Raw genomic sequence first — 26,694 nt, forward strand, 5'->3', positions numbered from 1 at the left:
AGACCCAGCATAGCGAAGAAAGAGAGGAAGTGAGGAAGAGAAAAAAGGAAGGAAGGAAGGAAGGAAGGGAGATCCTAAGTGTAAAAGACCTTCAATGTTATGCTAGGATATTTAACTTCTATCCAGTAGGCAATTAGGAACCAGCAAGTGTTAGTAATCCCAGAACCATGGCTGCATGTTTTATATAAAAATCCTCATTTCACAAGTCTTACCATCTATGATTTCAGGATAAGGCCTTTCCTTCAAAAACTATAAAATATCTCAGACATTAAAAAATGTATATAGCTTGCAACATGATAATTATCTATTCATGTTCCACTCACTTTATGAAATAAAAACATTTCAACAGTTTCCATTATTTTCCCTCTCTGAGATAAAATTACTACCTGAATCTGGTATAATATCATCCTGTCCTTTATTTTCCCATTTTTATTATACATAATATATATAAAATGTTTCTGCAACTTACTTTCTTCAACTAACATCATGTTTGTGAAATTGATCCCTGGTGATATATGAAGCTCAGATGCATTCACTTTCACTGATATATAGTGTTCTTTTGTGTTGATATAATGTACTTCTCTAATCCCCTCTCCTAGGACCACAGACTTACCACTTTAAATTCTGTCATTATGAACACCCTTATACATGTTTCTTTGTATACATCTGGAAGAGGGGTATAGAAATGAAATCGCAGGGTCATTTGGTGTGTACATCTACAACTTCACTCAATATTGCCAAACTGCCATCTAAAGGGACTTTACCAATTTATAGCCTTGCCATCAGAGTATAAATATTATAATTGCTCTTCATTTTTTTCTAATACTTGGTGTTACTACACTTGGTATTTTTAGTATCTCTCTGTAAAACTAATATTTCATTGTAACCAGTATTTCCTTGTGGTAGAAATAGATCATAATTTCCTGACTAGCCAGGATATAGTTTATATGATGCCCATTTTTCTAATAGGTTGTTTTTTCTTTCTCATTTATAGGAATTTGTGTTATATTTACAGGCTACAATTTTTTATTTCACTCTGATGGATTTTTTGTACTTTGTTTATTGTGTGTTTTTTTGAGACCCAGGTATTTTTATTTTATTACAGTCATATATGAGGCTAGTTTTCATGTTTTAACTTGCTTCCTTACAAAATCTTTCCATATTCAAGTTCATAAATATGATCTATATTTTCATCTGCATCTATAAAGCACTATTTTTTTAATTTCAGTCTTGACATTTTAATTGTTTTTATATCATGTGACACATGGGCCATATTTTCTTTCTGTGTAGGATTTGTAGTTCTTTTGGATTTGTGTTCTTTTGGAACCAGTTGCAAAATAGAATCAATAGTCAGAAAAATGGAACTCAAAATATCACCTTTACTACTAGGAAAGCTAATTGGGGATTATGACTTTATGTCTAAAGCCAAATGGACTTGCTAAAAATTTATTCCTAAACTGGACATGATTATGGTGGCTCAGCTGGTAAAGAATCCACCTGCAACGCGAGAGATCTGGGTTTGATCCCTGGGTTGGGAAGATCCCCTGGAGGAAGGCATGGCAACCCACTCCATTATTCTTGCCTGGAGAATTCCATGGATCGAGGGAGGAGCCTGGCGGGCTACAGTCCATACGGTCGCAAAGGGTCAGACACAACTGAATGACTAAGCACAGCACATCTCTCCAAAATTCCTATCCTAACCCCCTAACATGATGTATTAGGAGATGAGGCTTTTGGAGGTTGATTAGGTATGAGAATGAGCCTTCATTCATGGGAGCAGTCCCTATACAGAAGAGATCCTAGAGAGCTACCTGGCCCCCTTGTGTCATGAGAGCACACAGCAGTCTATGAACCAGGAAGTGGGTTCTAACCAGAGACCAAACTTGTAGGCATCTTGATCTTGGACTTCCTGGACTCCAGAACTGTGAGAAATAAGTTTCTGTTGTTTGTAAGCTGCTTGCTTTGTGGTGTGTTGCTATGGCAGCACAAGTGGACTTAAACAGTTACTTATCCACGCACTAACTGCACAGGTAGAATACTACTGAGGTCTGATTTACACAGAGCCCTGTGAGCGAGAGCAGATGATGCGCCCCGGCCAAGGCAGGAGACCCAGAGAGAGTGGTGCAGGGCTGCTTAGCACAGCCATCTCAACAACTCCTCTCAAACAAACCAAGCCAAATAACTCCCCCTCACTGCAAGATGTGGAGTCAGGAAAGTACAAAAGAAGAAGATAGAGGTCTTTTAAATGAAGATCCTCATGTGGAAGCATAAGAAGGGACCAATAAGAGGCTTTCCCCCTTCACAACTGAAATAGCTGGAATAACAAAAGCACACGAATTCCAAAACAACACAAATATGAGAGGTAGGGGTAGCCATGCTATACCATGTAAAAAGCTAAGGTGAAATCATACGGAGATGAAACTGAACAGAGACAAGCCTTTTCAAGTTGGAAAAAGGAAACTAACTCTTGGCTTTCTAGTTCCAGTCCACTGTGCCTGCTGGTGCTTTATTTCTCCCTTACGGGTAACTGCATCGGCCTACTTGTCCTGACCACAGGTTTTCTTCTCTTGCCACTACTGGGAGTGGATTTATGCTTCCAATCATACAACCCAAAACTATATTAGAATCAAGAAGAGAAAAACAACAACAGAATAGAAAGACACTTACATCCATTAAATATAATTACCAGACTTTTATAGAAGTTTTAGCCTTTGATTATTTTCTATCCATCATTTTGTTGCAATACCATTATACATAGCAACCTTCATATTAAATTACTCATGTACTTTTCCCCAGTTATACTTAAGTTTCTGTCAACTGTGTCCCATTTTTAAACACAAATATTTTCATGTAAAAATGCTTAAAATAATATAAGGAAAACTCATAAGTAAAAAACATATATGTAAATGATAGAAACCACAATTAAATGGAAAAGACAAGTTAATAATAGAATTCACTAGACTTCAGTTTTTAACATTTTCTGTAGAAGGTTGGATTCCCCTTTGAATACAAGTAACACATCTAATTAAGGAAAAACACAAAATGGGACTTTTGCTTATGCAAAGGTAAAGAACAGACTTTATTCTGGAAAGGCACTTTAAGAAAATGATCAGAAACTAGTTCAGGCAAAAATTTCCAACTAAAATGTATTCTTGGAGTAAAAATCTCACCAAAGACTGCATTTTGTAGACAGTGAGATAGTGATTCTATTACTGCTTGCATATTAAGAAAAAGGTGTGATGTCTGGAGAAACTGGGGAAACCCAATTTACTCAAAATGTAACAACACAAGAGTCTGTTTTATTTACACAGTACTAGTACACTGGTGCTTGGAATAATCATTCTAAGATATTACCTATGTGAATATATCTGCTATAAAAATTAGCACAAAAACGAATATTTAAAAATTTTTGTTTTTAAAGAATTAAAATGTCAAAAACAACAAAAAGTTAGGATGTTAAAAAAGCTCAATTTAATTTAAAAGATGGATAAAAACACTTGACCTAGTGTCTCTCATGAGTAAATTGCCATGTAAAAGAATATTTGATAAAAAAAAAATAATACGTCATTAACAACTGGACTTACTCCAGGCATGCAGGGGCAATTTAACAGTAAAAAATAAATTAGTGTTGATACAAGTTAGCAAAAGAAAAGAAGAAAAAGTGCATAGTCCTCTTAATACATGCAAACATTTCAGGTAATTCAACATTAATTTACAATAAAAACTCCTAAACTGCATATAGAATTGAACTTTCAAAATAGTGTAGAATGCTCAATAATTTCCTGAGACCAGTAGTAAGATTCTTCTTATTACTTACCTACTACTTACTGCTTATACCTACTTAAGCAATACCTACTTATTGCTACTTTTACTTTTTATGATACTAAAAGGAGTTGCCAGTGCAAGGCACTAAAAATAAAAGCAAAATAATTCTTTATTTTCAGGTGACTTGATAAGTGTACAGAGAAAATGGCAAAAACAAAGCAAAAAAAGAAAAAATCTACATTCAAGCTATTTGAATCAAAAAGTGAACTGAGCAAAATCTCTAGATACATGATGACTATGCAAAGTCAACTGCATTTTATCTTCCAGAATAAAAATAGAAAATTTAAAAAAATTAACACAAAACCAATTATAGTAAGACCTAAATAATAACTTTGATGGAATAAATCCAACAAAAAATATGTAAGTACAAAGCATTAGTGAGAGAAGTCAAAGTGGATGTAAACAGAAGTAGGAATATACCATAATCAGGAACTGTCAAACTCAATATTGTTAAAATGTAAATTCAGTCCATACTGACTCATAAATACGATACAAACTTCAGTACTTTCTTGGTGTCAGTTGAAAATATGATTCTAGAATTTATGTGAAAATGAAAAAAGGTTGAGGAAAGCCAAGATAAAAATGGAAGAAAAACAAAGCTGGGGAAATTATACTAACCAATTGCTAGACATTAAAAATCCAGTAATTAAGGCAGTGTGATTTTGGAACAAGGATAATCAAAAAATGGACCAGTGAAGTAGAATTGAAAATCCATAAATACATATATTAATATTTTTACACACATACACAGTCATTTTTTATTTTTTTTTTTACAAAGTGACACTGCAGTACAGTGGGTAAAAAATAGTCTTTTCCAGAAAGGATGGTCTTTTCAATATGGTTACTGACCAATGGGCTATTCATATAAAAAAATCAATAAAATGTGATCCCTGTCTCACACCAGACACAACAACCAATCTCAGATGGATTGCAGATTTAAATGTGAAATGCTAAACACTAAAGCTTTCATTAAGAAAACAGGAGAATATTTTCATGACCTGAGATAGGCAAGTGTTTCTTTTTTTGTTTGTTTGTTTCATTTATTTTTATTAGTTGGAGGCTAATTACTTTACAACATTGCAGTGGTTTTTGTCATACATTGAAACATGTATTCCCCATCCCGGTCGGATTCTAAAAGTTTAAAGAAGAGAGGAAAAAATATAAATTGGACTTAGCTTAAATAATTTCTGTTCCCCAAAAGAAGACATCATTACAAACCAAATAGATAAACTCTATACTAGGTACAAAAACACATTTTTATAAATGTACTGTCAAAGAATGTGTGTAAAGAAAATATAAATAACTCCTACAAATCACTAAGAAAAATGCAAACAACAAAACAGGAAACTAGGTAAAAGACTTGAAAAGGCAATTTACAAATTATTTGCATGGTTCCTAAGTATATAAAAAGAGGCTTTAAGAGTCATCAGGTAAATACAAGTTAAAACTGAGAACACATATACTATACACTCCATTTTTAAAAGAAAGGCAATATCAAATGTTGGAGTGAATATGAATCAAACAGATTGTTTAGCAGATTCTTATTGTTTAGCAGAAATTACTCAAACTACTAAAAACACAGATCCAATAATCCCTTGATTCTGTTATTAGATTCGTACACAAGAGGAAGGCACTCACTTATTTACTAAAAAGACAACGACAATGTTTATGCTGCACTATTTGCAATAGCTTCCAAACAGGGATATCAAAAGTCTGTAACAGTAGAATTATGCATACACTGATAAAATAGATAACTACATAGTGATAAGAAAAAGAATGTTAACTATAGCAACCGTGTGGATGCATCTCATATGCATATGTGAAGTGAGAGAATCAGGCAGAAAACAATCTTTGCTGTATGATTCCACTTACATGAAGTTAGAAAAATCAGGATAGTGGTTATATTTGGAGATTAATGGTTGAAAGGAAGAGGAAAAAAAAGCAGTCTTCTGGGTGCAAATAATGGTTTGTTTCCTCATCTGGGTGTAGGTTTCACACAGAAGTCATCATTTTGTGAGGAAAAAAATCATCAAGTTGTACATATGATTTGTGTATTTTCCTACCTATGTCTTACACTCCCAAAATAAGTTAACTTCAAAGTATTTTCCAAAGATCCATATTCAAATGATTCTAAATACTAATATTCACAATGATTCCTAGTTGAGTAAATTTTTTTACATTTCAACTTTCAATGAGACACAGAAACAATTCCTGCTCTAAGAGTTCTTCTGGGTCAAGTAAAACAGCGAAAATAAAATGTCAACCCACATGTGAATTTGCTATAACTTGAGTGAAAATGGAGGCACTGGTAAAGTTGAAGAGTATTGTTTCTTATCTAAGAATCTCAAAGTTGACTTTTGCTTTACCATTTCCTAAATGGATATTTCTAAGTACTCATTCATGCCTGCACACGCAGCACTGTTACAATGATCAGATTCCCTCACAGAGAGATCATCTTTTACCATCACAGCTCTTCTAAGAGTCTCATGTTCCTGCCTGTTATCCTTCCTTGGACGATTTTTCAATGCTTACTAATACACTACCTTCCAACTAAACAATGGAATCAACTCTACCATGCTTCTCTCTTTAATGTTACTGGCACATTTATCATCTGGAAATACAGGCGAGAGGTTTAAAGGTACAATTAGTTTTTCTTTCATCTAATTTAAATGAAAATAGTATAATGAGGTCCAGGGACAAAATTCTCTTAATTAAAGGGAGCCATCAAAGATCTTGTTAGTTATTCCCAGCATTGACAACATATTTAAATGGACTAAAACTCCCTTTTTTTTAACTGACTAAAACCTTCTGATGGAGAGAAAAATATGACATCAAGGCAGGTAAGTTATGGTTGGGATGTCCCACAAGTCTAGGTAGAGGTGCAAGCTGACTTGACTTCAGGCATACTATGATTAAGCACAGCTGTTCAAGCCTATCAAGAAAGTATCAAGTTCTCCAGAGAGATGGCATTTTTATCTTTGCAGCATAGTTCCAAGTTGAATTCACACTGCTGTTTTCAGCATTTTATGATACTTTTACAAAATAGATAAACTTCAAAATAGCATTTATTAATATAAAAATGTTTCAGCATTTTAGTTTAGCATTTTATAAAAAAAAAAACTTTCAACACTGAAACAGCTCTTTGACATATTTTGGATGTAACTGCTTAGTAGAAGGCTCTGGAAGTCTGAGCTGTTTTCATGATGGCAATGAGCTAACTGTAAAACTTATATAAATAAATCTGAAACTATGATAAAATATTTCCTTGGCCTTTTGGGATTTAAGACCTGTTCTTAAAGATATACATACCTCTTAAAATGATTTCTGAAGCACTGTAATGCAAAGTAGAAAACAAAAAATCTTTTTCATCTAATTTAGCAAATCACAGGGCAAGTATTTTCTTCTTTAACGCTGAAGAACTAGTGTATAAAATATTTTTGGCTCATTAACTCCAAAGGAACTACATGTGACAAAGGGAACTAAAGTAGCCCTATTAAGGCAAAACATTTGTACAATTTCATACAGAAGCTAACAAAGGAGAGAACAACTCAGTCTAGGAAGTGGGTATATAACTAAGAATAATTATTTATTAATTCATTTATTCAATGTCTGACAGTGTCCTTCTAAGAGAGATAAAAAGGAGTGGACCAAAATCTATGTCCTCAGTGGGACACATATGTGCAAATTATCAAGTCCAGTACATTTATGTAAGGGAGCGGAGGTGCAAATACCAACTATTGGGATGGTGTGAAGAACATCAACCTCTGGGGCATCAGTAAAGCTTTGCACAGAGGGTTGGAGAGTAACTCCAAGTTAGTGATAACTCAGGGAGTCTTACCTGGGGCTTGGGTTCCCCTTAGAATCCTCCTTGGTAGCCTTCAGAGCACAGCAAAGTACTCTCACACCTCCAGACTGGCCCTAGAACAATCTGATCATTAAGCCCTCCAGCCTCTCTCTACCTGCATTAGCAGCAGACAAACCAGGAAGCCTCAAAACAGATCAACTTACAGGTATGGTGCGCTTGAGTAATCACTTCAAGTCTCTCTTATGGGGAATTACACTGTGACTTAAGTAGAGTTATAGAACCAGAAATAGATGAGGTCTTTTCTTATATTAAAATTTAGAGCAATCAAGTGTATAAAACTAAACGCTTCCTTCAACAACTTTTGCCTACGGTGACATTCAAGAGACTCTGATCTGATTCAAAACTGAATGACCCATTTAGAGACCATGTTCCCACTACTGGCAGTGTTCAAGGTTTCTACCTCTGAGTGACCGCAGAAGAATTAAGGAACTAACCGAGCCTAGGACATTATATCAATGCATGCACAATGTATTTCCCTATTAGAATTAATACAACCCAATTAAAAATGGGCAGAAGACCTAAACAGACATTTCTCCAAAGATGACGCACATATGGCTCAGAGGCACATGAAGAGATGCTCAACATCACTAATGATTAAAGAAATGCAGATCAAAAGTACAAAGCAGTACCACCTCACACTAGTTAGAACATCCATCATCAAAAAATCCACAAACAGCTTTCCGCTGGCTGGCAGTGCAGAGGCTGCGCGGTGCCTGGAGTTACTGTAAAAGACGTGAACCAGCAGGAGTTCATCAGAGCTCTGGCAGCCTTCCTCAACAAGTCCGGGAAGCTGAAAGTCCCCGAATGGGTGGGCACCATCAAGCTGGCCAAGCTTGGCCAAGAACTTGCTCCCTACGATGAGAACTGGTTCTACACACGAGCTGCTTCCACGGCACCTGTACCTCTGGGGTGGCGCTGGGGTTGGCTCCATGACCAAGATCTACGGGGGGGGCGTCAGAGGAAAGGCATCATGCCCAGCCACTTCAGCAGAGGCTCCAAGATCGTGGCCCAGTGGGTCCTCCAAGCCCTGGAGGGGCTGAAAATGGTGGAAAAGGACCAAGATGGGGGTGGCAAACTGACGCCCCAGGGACAGAGAGACCTGGACAGAATCGCTCGACGGGTGGCACCTGCCAACAAGAAGTGTTAGAACAAATGATGCTGGTTTAATAATTTGCCTCGTTCGTTTAAAAAAAAATCTACAAACAAAAAGTGCTGAAGAGGATGTGGAGAAAATGGAACCTTCTTACACTGTAGGTGGGAATGTAAACTGTTACAGCCACCATAGAGAACAGTATAGAAGTCCCTTAAAAAACAAACAAACCAGAAAAAACTATAATTGGAGTTACCATATGACTCAGCAATCCCTCTCCTGGGCATATATCCAGAGAAAAACATGGTTCAAAAGGATACATGCCCCACAGTGTTCATTGCGACACTGTTCACAATAGTCAGGACATGAAGCAGCTCAAATGTCTGTTGACAGAGGAATGGATAAAGAGATGTGGTACATATACACAATGCAATATTACTAAAGTTATTTAAAAGAATGGAATAATGTCATTTGCAGTGACACGGATGGACCTGAAGATTATCATACTAAGTGAAGTTAGTCAGGCAGTATGATAACGCTTAAATGAAGAATCTAAAGAAAATGATACAAATGAACTCATTCACAAAAAACAGAAACAGACTCACAGACTTAGAATATGAATTTATGGTTTACCAGGGGTAAAGTGTGGCAGCAAGGAATAGACTGGGAGTTTGGGATGTACGCACTGCTATATCTAAAATAGATAACCAAAAAGGACCTACTGTAAAAAAAATTTTTAAGTGCTCTAGATAAAATCATACTCATATGATAAGAGTTATCCAGCTTTACAGTTGGAAACTGACGTTCAAAGAGGTTACATATGTTCCAATACTCACACACAAAGATAGTAAATGGAAGATCTTGAACTTGAGTTCTGTTTGCCTATAAAACCTACACACTCTTTCCTAAGCAGTGCAGAGGCTAAGACTGAGTTTCCATACTGACATCAATAGATTGGTAAGCATCAGAATCACCTGGAATGCCTGTTAAAATGCAGATTCCTGATTTCCATCTCAGACCAACTGCAATTTTAATAAGCTATTCAACTGATTCTTACCCAAAGTTGAGACTGCTGGACTAAACAAAATAAATTTCTTTCAGATTTATTCAAAACATTAAATTTATCTCAGGTATGTGGTTAGATGATTGGCACCTTGGCCTAGCTTTCTTTTTTTTTTACATGCAGAGAAAATAATTATTTTAAGCCCTCTAAATAGTGAATCATTAAACAATCATTCACATTGCAATTCTTGGATATACAAGCAAAATTCCAGTAGAAGTTTTCCTTCAAAATATTTGAAAAGTTGTTATTTGCTAAAACTAGAATGAGTAATCCAAAGAACACTGTCTTCTTGGGTCTTTGTCAGTTATGCTAATATTCTGATCATTGCCGACCTTGGCATTAGGCTAAACCTAGCTATATCTCCCATATACCTATTGGGAACTTCATATACTATTTAAAACATAACCTTGTATGAAAATATCCCTTTCTTTCTTTTTTTCCCCAGTTTTATTTATTTTTTTACTTTACAATATTGTATTGGTTTTGCCATATATTGACATGAATCTTCCATGGGTGTACATGTATTCCCCATCCTGAACACCCCACCCACCTCCCTCCCCATTCCATCCCTCTGGGTCATCCCAGTGAATATCCCTTTCTAGACAGTCCTGAAGCCATAGAACAGGATGTAATATCCCAGAAATGTGGGATTGGGAGACCCCTGACTTTAGAGGTATTTTGAAATAAGTCATGGTAGGTCTACCCAAGGATCATTGCTCTTATCAAACAGAATTTCGATTGAAAGAAAACTTTAGACACAGGAAATTAGACCTACAGATTTTTTAAATGCAGCAAATCATTGAAACCCACTCATTCATAAAATCCCTATTGATCAATTACTATATGCCTGGTACTGTGCTAAGTGTAAGTCCAAAATTACTTAATAAAGTCCCAAGTAGACCAGACACTGCATTGGGGACCCCAAGGAAATATGTAATGCTGGTCATTTTCTCACAAAATTTATGAGAAGATTAATAAGACAACATTTATGCATGTGAAATAATTATAAAACACTATGTTCAGCTTAGATACTGAAAAAAAAAAGTTCAAAAGGAGAAATTAGTATGTTTCAAATGTTGGGTACTTTAGTCATTGACTTTTACATACATCCTCTTCTATTACTTTGCACCAAAAATGTGTGAATATGAATATGACAACTGATATTTTAAAAGAAATGAAATCATACTGGGTAGTAGTAAACAGTGATTTTATAGATAACATTACAATCAATGCTCAATAGTTGCAGTAAAAGTACTTTTCCAAATAACCAGCCAATAAGATGTGAAGCTCAATTTCAAATTCAATTTGTTCATTTCCATTTGGCTACTGCCAATGCTGTCTGCCCCTCTAAGAAGGCAGAGGAACTCATGTGAGTCCAAGTATTCAGAAAACTTTGTAGATGCAGGAGGAATTCAAACAATATAAAGTTGTACTTTGGACTCTTGAGCGCTGATACATACCCTTTCCCTCCAAGATAAACATAAACAAACAAGTAAATAATGCCATCCAGTGCCAATTCTCATAGAATTAAGTAAGACACACCACAGTACATTTTCAGTGAGCTACCGAGTGGGGATAAAGGGTTACCTTAGGATTCCCGAAATCTGGGCAACATGAGCTGAAACAGCATAACCCCAGGTGTGGGGGGCACTTCAAAGCACTGCTTCCAGTCATGTAGGGTAGCTGTAATTTCTGGAAAACAATAGCAGGAGATGATGCAGTTTGGCATGCCGATTGAGCAATGGGGTAAGGACTTTGGCAAGGGCACTAACAAATTCCACAGTAACTGAATACAGCTGAAAATCCAAGAAAATGATTCACATGGGCACAGGTAGAAAGGTGTGTTCAGGTTTCCTAGTCTGGTCTGCTGAGTCACTCACTAGACCTTCCCACAGAACAGTTATTATCCTGAGACTCTTTATGTTAGTAAGAGGCACAGAAACGTGTGATGAAATCACATAATTTGGGAAACAATAAACTGTTACAATTTACAAGAAACTTGAAGGATCCCAGGACACAAACTGATTGCTTAGCAGGTGAGAAAACAGACCCAGAGACATTAAATGTGCTGTCTAGGGTCACAAGGAGACAAGAGAACTAGCACCAACTCAGGTCTCAGTTCGGTTGGATTCTTTGCCTGGTTCCTGATGTTATTATTCTGATCAGAGAATGGAATGTTCTTGCTTATTAAAGTCATTAAGTGGTTAAAGCTAGGTCCATAAAAAGACCATAGCCCTCATTTTCAAAAAGATGAAGTCACACTGAATATTAAAATCACCTTGAATAAAATGGGAATCATCGGGATGTTGCAGATCATCTTTTAAGATGATCATGGGTCCACAGTGGGCTGTACCCATGTGCTTCATAGAATAACTAATGGAATAAATTATTCTAACACTGCTATTTTAAAATACTTAGAAAACATTTCATTTTCACTTTTTGAAAAACAGGTGAAATCTAAGTCATATTTTGCTGTGTATTTTGTCACTTGCTTCAGGTCTTTCAAATGTCACATTTTCAGTGAGGTCTTCTTTGATTTGGTTTTCATGTTAAGTATAGTTGGCGGGCTACTTACTGTCCAGGGGGTGGCAAGAGCTGGACATGATTTAGTGACTGAACAACAACACTTAGTTGACTTACAATATTATATTAGGTTGAAGTATACAATAGACTCACAATTTTTATAGATTATACTCTATTTAAAATCATTATAAAGTGTTGGCTATCCTCCCTGCACTTTGCAACATATCCTTACAGCTTATTTTATAAGCTCTGCTTTAAACACCCACTTTAAAGTTGCAAACCACAAGCCATACTACCCACCCATGAGGTACTCACGATTGTCTCGCTGCTTTATTTTTTCCTCCAAGACATTTAATGCAACCTAACAAATGATAATTTACTCTTTCGTATCATCCCCTAAGTGGAATGAAGACTAAGAGAGCAAGAATTGCTTGTGTCCCCAACAGCAGAGTTCCTAGTACACTCAAAGTGCTTAGCAAATATTAAATGATGAACGGATATACATATATAAAAAAAAAAGGTTTGAAATGCCTACTACACAAGGCCTGAAATTAAAAATAAATCTATTTGATAGAGTTTTTAAAAACCACATATTGTTTTCCAGCCTCATACATATTAAACATTTGGAATCTAAATAAATTTTAGATAAATGTTGATCTAAATTTGATTTTTTTTGCTTTTCTTTAGTGTATTTATTATGATGTAAGGTACAGGCTTTGATAGCAAACAAACAAAAATACCAAACTAATATCTAATGATTGATTTAAAAGAGCAATTTGATCCACTTTTTTAGGTAGTTAGCTTTTTAATATTAAGTGATATTAAATGCATTGTGTTTAAAATTTGAACTTTATTTCACTTTTCTCTTCATAGATGTATAAGACTTTCTATTCCTCCTAAATGACATTATTAAATGTTTTAGAAATCATCAGATATTCTATTAATTTAGCTTTTTCCTTGATAAAATCTATTTTTCTTCCCCTTTAGGACACAAGAAGGCATATTGGAAAGTCTAAAGTGAGACCCAAATCACTGATTTTGATTATAAAAAAATAAATAAAATCTCCCAAATGATCTAGATTTACAATTATATCATTAAAAATATTTTACCTCCAAAGTATACAAACAGCTCATGCAGCTCAATAAAAAAAAAAAAACCCAATCAAAAAATGGGTGGGAGACCTAAATAGACATTTATCCATAGAAGACATAAAGATAGCCAAAAGGTACATGAAAAATGCTCAACATCACTGATTATTAGAGAAATGCGAATCAAAACTAAATGAAGTACCTCACACTGGTCACAATGGCCACCAAGTCTACAAAAGATAAATGCTGGAAAGAGAGTGGAGAAAAAGCAGCCCTCCTGTATTATTGGTAGGAATGTAAATTAGCACAACCATTATTGAGAACAGTATGGAGGTTCCCTAAAAAACTAAAAATAGAACTACCAGATGATCCAGCAAGCCTACTCCTAAGCATGTATCTGGAGAAAACCATAATTTGAAAAGACACATGTACCTAGTGCTCATTGCAGCACTATTTTCAATAGTCAAGACATGGAGGCAACCAAAATTTCTACTGACAGAGGAATGGATATAGACACTGTGGTACATATACATGATGGACTACTACTCAGTCATAAAAAAGAATGAAATGATGCCATTTGCAGCAACATGGATGGACATATAGATTATCATACTAAGTGAAGTAAGTCAGCGGAGAAGGCAATGGCACCCCACTCCAGTCCTCTTGCCTGGAAAATCCCATGGATGGAGGAGCCTGGTGGGCTGCGGTCCATGGGGTCGCCAAGAGTCGGGCATGACTGAGCGACTTCACTTTCACGTTCATGCATTGGAGAAAGAAATGGCAACCCACTCCAGTGTTCTTGCCTGGAGAATCCCAGGGACGGGGGAGCCTGGTGGGCTGCTGTCTATTGGGTCGCAGAGTCGAACATGACTGAAGTGACTCAGCAGCAGCAGCAGCAGCAGAAGTAAGTTAGAGACAAATATCATATGATGCTGCTTATACACAGAGACTTTAAAACATGATAAAAAAAATGAACTTATTTGCAAAAGAGACATACGCAGACTTTGAAAAACAAATTTATGGCTATCAAAGGATAAAGGTGGGGCAGGTATAAATTAGGAGTTTGAAATTAACATATACATACTGCTATAGATAAAAGAGATAATCAATATGGACCTACTGTATAGCACAGGGCACGCTATCCAATATTCTGTAAAACCTAGATGGGAGAAGAATCTGAAAAAGAATGGATATATGTCTTTGTATAACTGAATCACTTTGCTACACACCTGAAACTAACACAACATTGTAAATCAACTATATTTCAACATAAAATAAAAAAATTTTAAGTCTCCTGAATGCTTTAGCTATAAAATGATGTCATCATAAAAGAAAGAACTTTATACCTTTTTTTTAACCAATATTTATGCTAGATTTTTCATTTTATTCTCCTAATGTATTCAGTTCAGTCACTCAGTCATGTCTGACTCTTTGCAACCCCATGAATCGCAGCACACCAGGCCTCCCTGTCCATCACCAACTCCCAGAGTTTACTCAAACCCATGTCCATCGAGTCAGTGATGCCATCCAGTCATCTCATCCTCTATCATCCCCTTCTCCTCCTGTCCCCAATCCCTCCCAGCATCAGGGTCTTTTCCAATGAGTCAACTCTTCGCATGAGGTGGCCAAAGTATTGGCGTTTCAGCTTCAACATCAGTCCTTCCAATGAACACCCAGGACTGATCTCTAGGATGGACCAGATGGATCTCCTTGGGTATTACTTTTATGACACTCAAGAAGAGAGACAGTAACGAACCCTAATTTTAGTATATTATCACATAAACATAGTAATCATTAATATTTATAAATTTATATTTTAAGGCTTTATATGCAGCAAATACAAGATTAGGTTTATACACATTCAATGGACATAAGAAAATGTCCATTGAACATTCTCCCTGAATTTTGCAGGCTCTATTAAGCTTACTGATTATAGCTCTCTCAAGTTTAAATTGCATGAAAGCCTTTCTTATTGTTTATTTACTAGATGTGTCCACTTAAGAAGAACTATTAAAGTCATTTAATAAGATGCCATGATATAAAATAAACATATAAAATGAATAATATAAAATATAACATAATAAAACAATACTCATTTTAAAATGTTTAGCAAAATATGTATAATAAGATAAGAACAAATTGGAAGGCATAACATGTTTTTGAATGGGAAATTTCATATTATTAAAGATACCATTTTCTCCAAATAAATTTAATGTTTTTTCAATTAGATTGGCAAGCTTTCTTTTTTAAATTAACAAGCTCTATTTGACTGAAGTAATTCAGTCACTGATCTTTGGTGTATTATTTCTCAATTGTAAATTGCAGATAACACTGTTTATATGTATTTAAAGCTTGTCTTATAAACAATATACCAGGAGACCTTAGATGGAGATCACATACATACACATTCAGGGCAAAAAGAGAGTGGAAATGACAGCAAAAGTAGTGTTACATACTATATAAATACACTACATCTATGTAGTATATAACGTAGATGGAACTGTACCCCAAATTTCCCTTTGCTCTAATGTGAGGACACCAAATTGGATCAAACATGTACACCTCCAATCCCTTATATGATGAATTTTTCTCCAGGTAACTTCTGATCTCTTAGATAAATATATTTTGATTAGGCTTATCCCACAGTCACTCTCCATTTCTGAATCCTTCTGAGTACAACTGAGCCTTATAGAGTATCACTTGGTACAGTGAGTCTTTTGATAAATCATTTATGACCCTTTTTGGTGGTGAGCTAAAGCGGGCCTTAGATAAGCTGATCAACAGCAAGTCAAGACTGGTTAGCAATGGGCTTCTACTCCATCCTGTCCAAATCTAACAAAAGGCCATCACCTTACTCAAGAAAATATAATACTGCACACAGTCTATGCAAATCACATTTTAGGAATGACAAGAAAAAAAGAATAGAACACTTTGGATAACTGAAAGTACAACAAGAAAGATATTAAAACAAATACTTTGTAAACAACATGATGGAATATTTCAGGAGTCCAGAAAAGGAGAAACACTGAGTCTAAAATAATTTCTGGTATGAAGTTTAGAGAGCTGTAAAAAAAACAAACAGTAGTTACAAAAGTGTTCTCTCGATGAGAGGTCTGATTCCCTTTCAAAATATACACATTACTGGGGTAAAATAAAAATCATCAGAAACAAAACTTGAGCTTAAAGCTCAATGGAGAACAATATAGTATTAATTTATCCAATGTGCATTTCTAAAAATTTGTACATAATTTGCTTTTGAGAGCTAAATAAGAAGGATTGTAAGAGAAGACTCACAGTCAACTTGGAAATCAGGCAGCAAGTGATACTCAGAGTTTCAAGAGAAACCAGTGTTTGCTGTCTTCACTGTGTGGATGCACACACTGATTTTAACAATTGTTCTTGCCAAGAGGAGTGGATAGGGTTTTTGTGACATCACTCCTGAGCATCCATTTCTATCTTGTTTGGGGTATGGAAAAAATCACAGACAGAAAAGAAAGGGAAGTGGATTTCGTTAGGTTCATGAGTTCTTCAGTTTGGAGCAAAGGCAGAGGAAACGTGATACCACTTTGTTGCTCATCTGTCGCCTCTGCTCAACAGCCCATGAGAACACAGGAAACTGTGCTTGCATTCCCGACACTGAGACGCTCCATGCAAATTGCATGGCTTGGTCCCACAGTGAGTTACCAGTGCAGACCAAGAAGAGATGCTCAGGTCAGACTTCTTCAAATTAAAGAAATTCTAGGGAGGATGTTTGGAAAGATCATTGTTCCTATTTTCCACTTGGATACATTTGCTTCAAAAATTACTGCAAATACTGTCTCTTATTTTACATCTAGTCTGAGGCAACCGGGCACTTTAGATATTGATTAGCATCTTTCCAGTGCAGTGATTTCTAGAATGCATTATCTCATCACTGGTGCTGGATGGAAAAACAGTGCTGCCAAGACCACCGTGCCGGGACAACTCTTGGCAAGGACAGGCTCACAGTGTGGGCTGCAAAGTGCAGCCGCCTCTCCTGTCCAGCTCCAACAAGGTGCTTCCAGCGTGAGTGAATCTCACCTCAACATTCTCATTTCTGAGAGATAAAGAAGTCGTGGTACATATATACAGTGGAGTATTACTCGGCCACAAAAAAGGAATTCATTTGAGTCAGGTCTAACGAGGTGGATGGACCCAGAGCCTAGTATACAGAGTGAAGTAAATCCGATAGTGAAGGACAGGGAAGCCTGGTGAGATGCAGTCCACGGAATCACAGAGAGTCAGACACAACTTAGCAACTGAACAACAACAATAAACCAGAATGAGGAAAACAAATATCGTATGTGGTTTTTCTGAACTGTGGTGCTGGAGAAGACTCTTGAGAGGCCCTTGGACTGCAAGGAGATCCAACCAGCCCATCTTAAGGAGATCAGTCCTGAGTGCTCATTGGAAGGACTGATGTTGAAGATGAAACTCCAATACTTTGGCCACCTCATGCGAAGAGCTGACTCATTGGAAAAGATCCTGATGCTGGGAGGGACTGGGGGCAGGAGGAAAAGGAGATGACAGAGGATGAGATGGTTGGATGGCATCACCGACTCAATGGACATGAGTTTAGGTAAACTCCTGGAGTTGGTAATGGACAGGGAGGCCTGGCGTGCTGCGATTCATGGGGTCGCAAAGAGTCGGACACGACTGAGCGACTGAACTGAACTGAGCTGACTGAACACATATAGATGGAATCTAGAAAGATGGTACTGATGAACCTATTTGTAGGGCAGCAATGGAGATGCAGACATAGAGAACAGACTTACAGACACAGCGAGGGAAGCAGAGGGAAGGACAAATTGAAAGAGTACCACTGAAACAGATACATTACCATAGGTAAAATAAATAGACAATGGGAATTTGCTGTCAGCGAGGGAAGCAGAGGGAAGGACAAATTGAAAGAGTACCACTGAAACAGATACATTACCATAGGTAAAGTAGATAGACAATGGGAATTTGCTGTATGAGGCAGGGGGGTCAAACTGGGTGCTCTGTGACAACCTAGAGCGGTGGGAATGGGGCAGGAGCGAGGCTTAAAGCAGGACAGGACATGTGTATACTTGTGGCTGATTCATGCTGATGTTTGCAGAAACCAATACAATATTGCAAAGCAATTATCCTCCATTAAAAATAAAATTTAAAAAACTGTTACTTCTGGCTCCTCTTGAAAAAACATCTGAAGACTCGCCAACACTAAGCCTGCATTCATCCTTGATGAGACAGCCCAGAGCTTCTCAGTGGCCCGTCTCTAGTGAGGCCTACTCCACTGGCCTTACCAGGCGGCACAGCCTCACCTTCAGTCGGCTTCAGCCCACCTGGCCCTACAAGCATGTGAATTTGCAGAATGAAGCTCTGACATATCTAAGGTGCTGTATGTCACACTAGATCATGTTACAAGTTCTACCTCTGTGGGCTCCATCCCTGAGTGAATGTTAAGTCATTTCTTCATCAACAAGTATATGTTGAATGAATACACCACCTTGCCTTTCATTTACCAGTGGAAACATTCAATGGTGCTTCCTCTATGATCCACAAGATGAAGCAATTACCCTATAAACTCATAAAGAAAAACAAAACTCAAAACCTTGTCTGAGTTCTCTCAGCAATTACAGTGCAAACCACATTAGTTATTCAGCTCTTTATCATAACCTATCTCATATGTTTCCCCCGCTTTCTTGTATATTTATCTTGTTCCCCAATAAAACTGCAGCTCATCAAAGGTCAGGATGTTTGTCTTCTATGCCTTTATAATCCCCCATGGTGATTCAAACACTGTCATAATGCAGTGAATGTATACTGTTTATTTAAAACACTTTATGAAGCAGAAGCAACCCGGTACCCTTCAACAGTCATGATGTTGTAATACGTGAGACCACTGCCTCTGAGCTCACTCCCCTTATAGGAATTATCCCAGGCTGAATCACACACAGCAATGCCAGCTAATCTTCCTAGATTGCTTTCCACTGGCTGTTTTCCTTCAAATCATGAAGAAGGTTCCTTTGAAGCAGGTCCTGCTAGAGACTTGATAGTGATCAGGCTGTGATCACAATGAGTATGCAGCCCTGGAACCCAGCACTGCTTACTGGCACTTACATGTTCACACCAGGCCCTGCCAAACCACATACACTCCAGTCCAAGAGCTTCCTCTCCAACACAGGGCTGGCTGGCAGGCTGCTCACACAAGGAGATGAATCAAGAGCCCTAAGGGCAAATTACAAACTCCTTTCTTCCTGGCATGGCTATAGACCAGCATGAGTCCAAATTGATTTCACAAACATAGATGATTATCTAAAGCAAATGCATCCAGACTCTTCTCATTGTAAAACGAGCCATTAATAGATAAAGGTAGACTGGGTGGAAATGGAAATTTGACTGTGGGTTCAGTGGGTTTAGTCAATATTCATCCCTGGTACCATAAATATAACATGGTGTGGTGGGCAAGTGTGTACCAGAAATCTGGCTTCTTTTGCCTGATAGTTTAGTTATTTCTGTCACATCTTGTGGCATAAAGCAAGGGAGAACTATATGATGAACTGTTTACATCATCAAAAACAGTTCATAAGACTTAAATAGAACCCAAATCCTCCTACAAGAAAACAGAAATGGTCAGCTTTAGAAAAGACAAACACTTGCTGTAAAACAACTGCAACTGCATTCATATGTGATGTCGAACAAGATGATTTTAAAATCAAAATGTCATCATTTTTCCGTAAGTGAAAACAAGGAAAAAGATTATACTTGATATTTGCCCTTACTGCCTAGATCTATTGTACCACTGAATTTCTAATGGGATGTTAGCAATGCCGCTTTAATGAGGTTTGATCATACCAGATTATCATATGAAGCAATAATCCATTTAATCGGTCAGGAATTAATAAACGAAAGGAGGAAATGTCTAGGTGGACCTGGCTCCCATCCCTCCTTCCCCCTACACGACCCACCAGTGAAAATTCTTTTCTGGCTCTATAAGGTGGCTTCTGGGGCTTCCTCGGTGGCTCAGCAGTAAAGAATTCTGCAAATGCAGGAGATATGGGTTCGATCCCTGGGTCAAGGAAGATTCCCTGGAGAAGGAAATGGCAATCCACTCCAGTATTCTTGCCTGGGAAATCCCGTGGACAGAGGAGCCTGGCTGGCTACATTCCATGGGGTCACAAAGAGTCAGACAAGATTTAGCAACTAAACCACAACAGCAAGGTGGCTTATGGATAGAAAAGAAACAGGAAGAAAGGACCAGATCTCACATGCAGTCTCATCCACTAAGTTATAAGGACTGCCAGGCTCCTCTGTCCATGGGATTTGCCAGGCAAGAATACAGGAGTGGGTGGCCATTCCCTTCTCCAGGGCAACTTCCTCAACCCAGGGATCAAAGCCAGTTCTCCTGCATTGCAAGTGGATTCTTTACTGAGCCACCAGGGAAGCCCTATAGTAGTAATACTGTTCTTTAATTTCCTACAAAACTTCTTGATCCAGCCCCAATTCTCCCTTCTTCCAAGATCCTCCTTTCTCTTGTCATCCCTTCTAAATTTTACTCCTCTACTCGCTTTATTCTTGCTCCTTGTTTAATCTATTTTATTATCTCCATGTCACTTACATTCTGAAGTACCTGATATATTTTTCACTTGTTTACTGTCTGCCATTTCATCCACTATAAGCTCCAAGACAGCAGGAACATCTTCTGCTATACTGACTACATAGTTGCACACACGCTAAATCAATTCAGTCATGTCCTACTCCTTGCGATCCTTTGGACTGCCGCCCACCAGGCTCCTCTGTCCACAGCATTCGCCAGGCAAGAATACTGGAGTGGGTTGCCATGCCCTCCTCCAGGGGATCTTCCTGACCCAGGGATGGAACCCGTGTCTCTTACTTCTCCTGCACTCGCAGGCAGCTTCTTTCCTACTAGCGTCACCAGGGAAGCCCCGACCACACAGTAGATACTCAATAAGTATTTGCTAAAAAGTTAATGAACATTCTGTATTTTCACATTATCAAAGCAACCATATCAAATTTTAAAAACGTGTTCTTTATTTCCAAGTATATATGCCTGGAGTGTTTTTGAGCATCAGCCCACCCTGATTCCATCTCTGAATGCAGCTCCTTTTTTTTGGCTACCCCATCCAAAAGTAAGGATGCTGTGGGAGATGCAGACAGGGAGGGTAGGGTAAATTTGAAGGAAGGGTACCAATATGTCTTTCACAACAGTTTTTTCTATTTGGTAACAAAAAAGCAGAAGATAGATGCTTTGTTTTTGTAGACCACAGAAAACTATTCATGACCTCAGCTAAAAGACAAAATTCTTCCAACTCCCTTGAGCTGCCAGGCAGAAGTCATTGCTTGTTTCTTCCTGGTATGCGTCTGCCGTAGGTTGACTCAGCTGGGAAGGGAGCGCATTTACTCTTCCCACTTTCCTCATTTGTAAAAGACAGATATAACGGCTAGAACTCATGTACTAAGTGTAAAGGATAGAAACCACAAACAGGATACCTGGCCCACTGATGACGTCACAGACCCACCATCCTGTATAGCCCTAGACTGCTACCTCTGACATGTTTTGAAGGGAAGAGATAGTATTTTTCTGTCACCACTATTTCAGTTTTTTTCTATCCTATTCAGCCAAATTTATCTTATCAATACTATCTTCTAAAAAGGTTAAAACTAAATAATTATCATAAAGTCCAAACTTCCATGTTAAAATGTCCCTCCACACACATGGGTTCTGCATCCATGGATTCAAGCAACTGCAAATCATACATATTTGGGGAAAAAAAAATCCATAAACTTCTCTGAGGCCAAACTTGAATTTGTCAGGCACTAGCACTTGCTAACTCAGACAGTAAAGAATCTGCCTGCAATGCGGAAGACTCGGGTTCAATTTCTGGGTTGAGAAGATCCCCTGGAGAAGGGAATAGCTACCCACTCCACTATTCTTACCTGGAAAATCCCATGGACAGAGGAGCCTGGAGGTCTACCGTCCATGGGGTCACAAAGAGTTAGAATTAACACTTTCCCTTAAATGCTTAGGCTTCCCTGGTAGCTCAGTGGTAAAGAATCTGCCTGCAATGCAGGAGCCGCAAGAGCTGCAGGTTTGATCCCTGGGTTCGGAAGATCCCCTGGAGGAAGGCATGGCAACACACTCCAGTATTCTTGCCTGGAGAATCCCACTGACAGAAGAGCCTGGTGGGCTATAGTCCATGGGGTCACAAAGAGTTGGACACGACTGAAGCAACTTAACATACACACAACAGCTATTTACATATCATTTATGTCTCATTAGGTATTGTAAGTAATCTAGAGGGGATTTAAAATATACATGAGGATGTGAAAATATCATTTTATGTAAGGTACTTGAGCATTCTCAGATTTTGGTAAGCAAAGCAAGGTGGGGAGGGTGGTTGTTGTTCCCGAAACGCCCTCACAGATGTCAAGGAACAACTATATTCATATAATGTATACTTTTCCCACAAGCTTTCAACATGCATATCTCATCTGTCCTTTTAATCTTTAAAATATACCTCTTAAATTAGTTAAGCCTACCCATTTAACAGGGGCTTTCCTGGTAGCTCAGCAATAAAGAATCTGTCTGCAATGCAGGAGATGCAGCTTTGATCCCTGGGTTAGGAAGAGCCCCTGGAGAAGGAAAAGGCAACCCACTCCAGTATTCTTGCCTGGATAATCCCATGGACAGAGGAGCCTGGTGGGCTACAGTCCATGGGGTCACAAAGAGTCGGACATGACTTAGTGACTAAACAACAAACAACCCATTTCACAGATGAAAAAAACGAGACTAAGGAGGTTAAGCCACTTATCCAAGGTTCCCAGCTGGAGAATTAGAACCTAAGTCATCTGAATTTTAGCCCAGAGCTGCTTCCAGTAGAGTATGAGGCCAACTGCTCAAATAATGTGTCAAAATTTCAAGAATTACTATGCATGCTGCTTAATGAAAATAGATAAAGCTTTAAATACATAAAAGGAAGATGACACCAAATTTGCTATTGGCATCAAATGATTTTTTAAAATATTTTTTATCAATTCTGAAATCTCTTCCACAGCAAAAATACATACGAAATAAATATTACAGCCACAGAATAAGTTCTTTACATTTTAGTTATTGAGCAGGAGATAAACTTATACAACACACCAATATAGACTAATTAGCTCAGGTGGCATATGTGAAAATAGTCAGGGTTCTAGGTGGATTCTGCTAGTACTTGGTAGCACAGCTGCATAGGGGAACATTATTATCAGCTATGGAGGTATGTTGGAGAAGGCAACGGCACCCCACTCCAGTCCTCTTGCCTGGAAAATCCCGTGGATGGAGGAGCCTGGTGGGCTGCGGTCCATGGGGTCGCTAAGAGTCAGACACGACTGAGCGACTTCACTTTCACTTTTCACTTTCATGCATTGGAGAAGGAAATACCAACCCACTCCAGTGATCTTGCCTGGAGAATCCCAGAGACAGGGAAGCCTGGTGGGCTGCCGTCTTTGGGGTTGCACAGAGTCGGACACGACTGAAGCGACTTGGCAGCAGCAGCAGCAGGAGCAGCATGGAGGTATGTGAAGACTTACTGAAAAAGTAGGCTGTCATCCAATTGATTAAACATATTTAGGAAAATTATATTGCAAAATATTTGATGCATCAGTTTGAAGCACTGAACACCAAACCAACCTGCATTAATACTATAAAATTCATTTGCTGAAGAAGGGTTTTTTCATATAAAAGGAAGAAATTTGCCATAAATAAGCTATAGCTTTGTGTAAAATAAATATCACCTTATGTTATATTAACATATTCAATATTGCATGAATCAGTAAACTTAAAACACTGAGTTAAGATGATTTTTTTAAACCTTTGTAGAGATAGTTTTTGAAGATGAACTTATGACCCATTCTTTGGTGACCTCAATGAAAAGAAATTCTACTTTTCTAACTCCTGAGAGATTTTTGAACATCTAGGCCACCCACCTACTTCATCTCCTACCTGTGAATTTTCAGACAGGGTCATAATTTTGGCAGGATGTAAGATAAATGGCAGGTAGAGATGAACAAGTCCATATCATATCAACATCAAATCTTTGCATCAAAGACAACTTTTTTCCTTCAAAACTAAGTACAAATCCCTCTCCACAACCTTTAAAGTGTCATTAAGACTCTACTCCTCTTGGAAACTCTAACCTAGTGAAGAAAAGGAACATTTATTTGTAGGGTCTATCTAGTCTGATCAGTACTGAGACTAAATATCAGATGATTTCTTGGACACAGTTCCTCCACCATATTTTCAGGGTAAGGCACACAAGCCTAAGTTTAGATGAACTGGATGTGCTCTGGGAAGCACATCCTGACTGAATTCCTGGCTGTCTTAAGACTTGGCTACTCCTACCTACAGTCCCTGAGCCTGACATCTGCACTTCCTGTAATAATAATGCATTGAACGTTTCTGGGCTGTCTGGATTCTGTCCTATATTGATGTCCTAATGTTGCCTTTTTCACATGGCTTTGGTATTTTGTTTCATTTGGGCTTTCAAGGAGCCATACAGTAGTATACAACCAAAAAAAACTAACTTCTTCTTGCCTATAATATATATTTGAGTAACCTAGACATTTCAGTAATATATACCCAATGCATTTCAAGATACAAGATTTGCTCTTATGTTTTCGAAGAACTGCCAAAGACTCTCAGCTAAGCATCGCTGATCTTCATCTCATTCCCACCTACTGCTCACTCACTCTTTAGATGTAATACTTTTTCATCACCTTCTCAAAGGTGGTTGATGTTTAAAATAGCAATCATGGATTGCATAGATAGTTAAATCTGCTTCCAGTAGAAAAGAAAACTAAATTTTTGGTAGAGAAACATTTATCAGTAGCATCTTCATCCTTAAGTTACATTTTTTTTCTTTTACACACCTAGTCTTGCAGAAACTACTTCTGTCAGTTAAGCCATTCAGGCAACAAGTAAGAGAAAATCCAATTTGAAATCGCACCCGTGATAATGCAGTTCGTTATATCACGAGACCAGAAGTGAGTGGGCTCCCCATTTGGTCTATTTAGCAAATAAATCCTATCATCAAGGAAACAAATGCTTTACATCAGCTTACTCTTCCACCTTCAACTGTTAGCCTTTGTTCTCAGCACAACTGCATAAAAAAACAGTCCAAAGTCTGAAAGGAAAATGTCTTCTCCTTGGATACCAGGGTGGGGAGGGGCAAGAAAAATCTTCTCCCAATATCTAAGCAAACTACTCCTCATCACCTCATATGTACATTCCTAAATATACATAAAATTACCATATTTTACCAGAAGGAAACAATACTCATGCTCTTTTGCTTCCTAGGAGCCTAGCCTTGCTTGAAGCTCAGGACCATCTAATATCTGAAGTGGTCAGGAGGTGCTGGTGAAGGAACCTGCCAATACAGGAGAAATAAGAGATGCAGGTTCCATTCCTGAGTTGGGAAGATCCCCTGGAGGAGGGCATGGCAACCCACTCCAGTATTCTTGCCCGGAGAATCCCCATGGACCTAGGAGCCTGGCAGGTTACAGTTCATAGGGTCGCAAAGAGTTGGATACAACTGAGCAACTTAGCAGGCACACAGTCAGTTATTTTAAAAAGTCATGAATGATTATTTGGCTGGGGAATTGTCTCCAGACACTGCTGTTGCACATGTAAAATGATTTACCCTAATGATTTACCACTCTACAGCCCCACTTTTTATCTTTAATTGATCCTTTATCTTTTTCCAATAAACATGTTGGGACTTAGCCAGAAATACCTATGTGCAAAATGACTGTGTCTATGAAAAGATTTAAATATAAGACTCAAGAAACTCATTAGATTTATTTTTCGGTAATGTGTAGAATTTCTTATGATCAAAGGTAAACTAAGCAAATTAAATTTTTTTAAGAATTTGAGCAAAAACTGATTCCAACTGGGTGGCCCCGAAACCAGAAGAGGTTAGAAGTGCTCTACTGATGAGAGCTTGGGGAGAGACTTTTAAAGAAAAGAGTTGAAAGTAAAGCAAGGAAATTATTTGATTGGCTATAACTTAAGCAGTTGCCTCATTTGTAAAAGCCTAACTGGCTGTTTGTGAGTGGCTGTCATTAGACTTTAACCCTTAGGCATTTACAGGCTTAGGTTTTGGTTCGCTTACATATAGCACCAAAGCACTAAAGCCACCTCAGTTGAATGTTTCTGCTTCCTAGTGGCTGAGACGGTAA

At 37.9% G+C, this 26,694-nt stretch overlaps 1 long non-coding RNA gene and 1 pseudogene across 1 annotated transcript in view; one reads left to right on the plus strand and one right to left on the minus strand.

Moving 5' to 3' along the window:
• LOC110128367 (small ribosomal subunit protein eS19-like) overlaps positions 1-8,837 on the plus strand; it is a 72,663-nt pseudogene extending 63,826 nt beyond the window's left edge.
• Positions 1-26,694, minus strand: part of LOC139036017 (uncharacterized) — a 381,278-nt gene that overhangs the window by 153,240 nt on the left and 201,344 nt on the right. Inside the window, exon 5 of the long non-coding RNA XR_011488704.1 lies at positions 11,431-11,535. This is a non-coding gene — a long non-coding RNA (uncharacterized lncRNA). The remainder of the gene's footprint in view (positions 1-11,430; positions 11,536-26,694) is intronic.

The sequence above is a fragment of the Odocoileus virginianus genome, chromosome 1, assembly GCF_023699985.2.
Source record: "Odocoileus virginianus isolate 20LAN1187 ecotype Illinois chromosome 1, Ovbor_1.2, whole genome shotgun sequence".
NCBI classification, from domain to species: domain Eukaryota; kingdom Metazoa; phylum Chordata; class Mammalia; order Artiodactyla; family Cervidae; genus Odocoileus; species Odocoileus virginianus.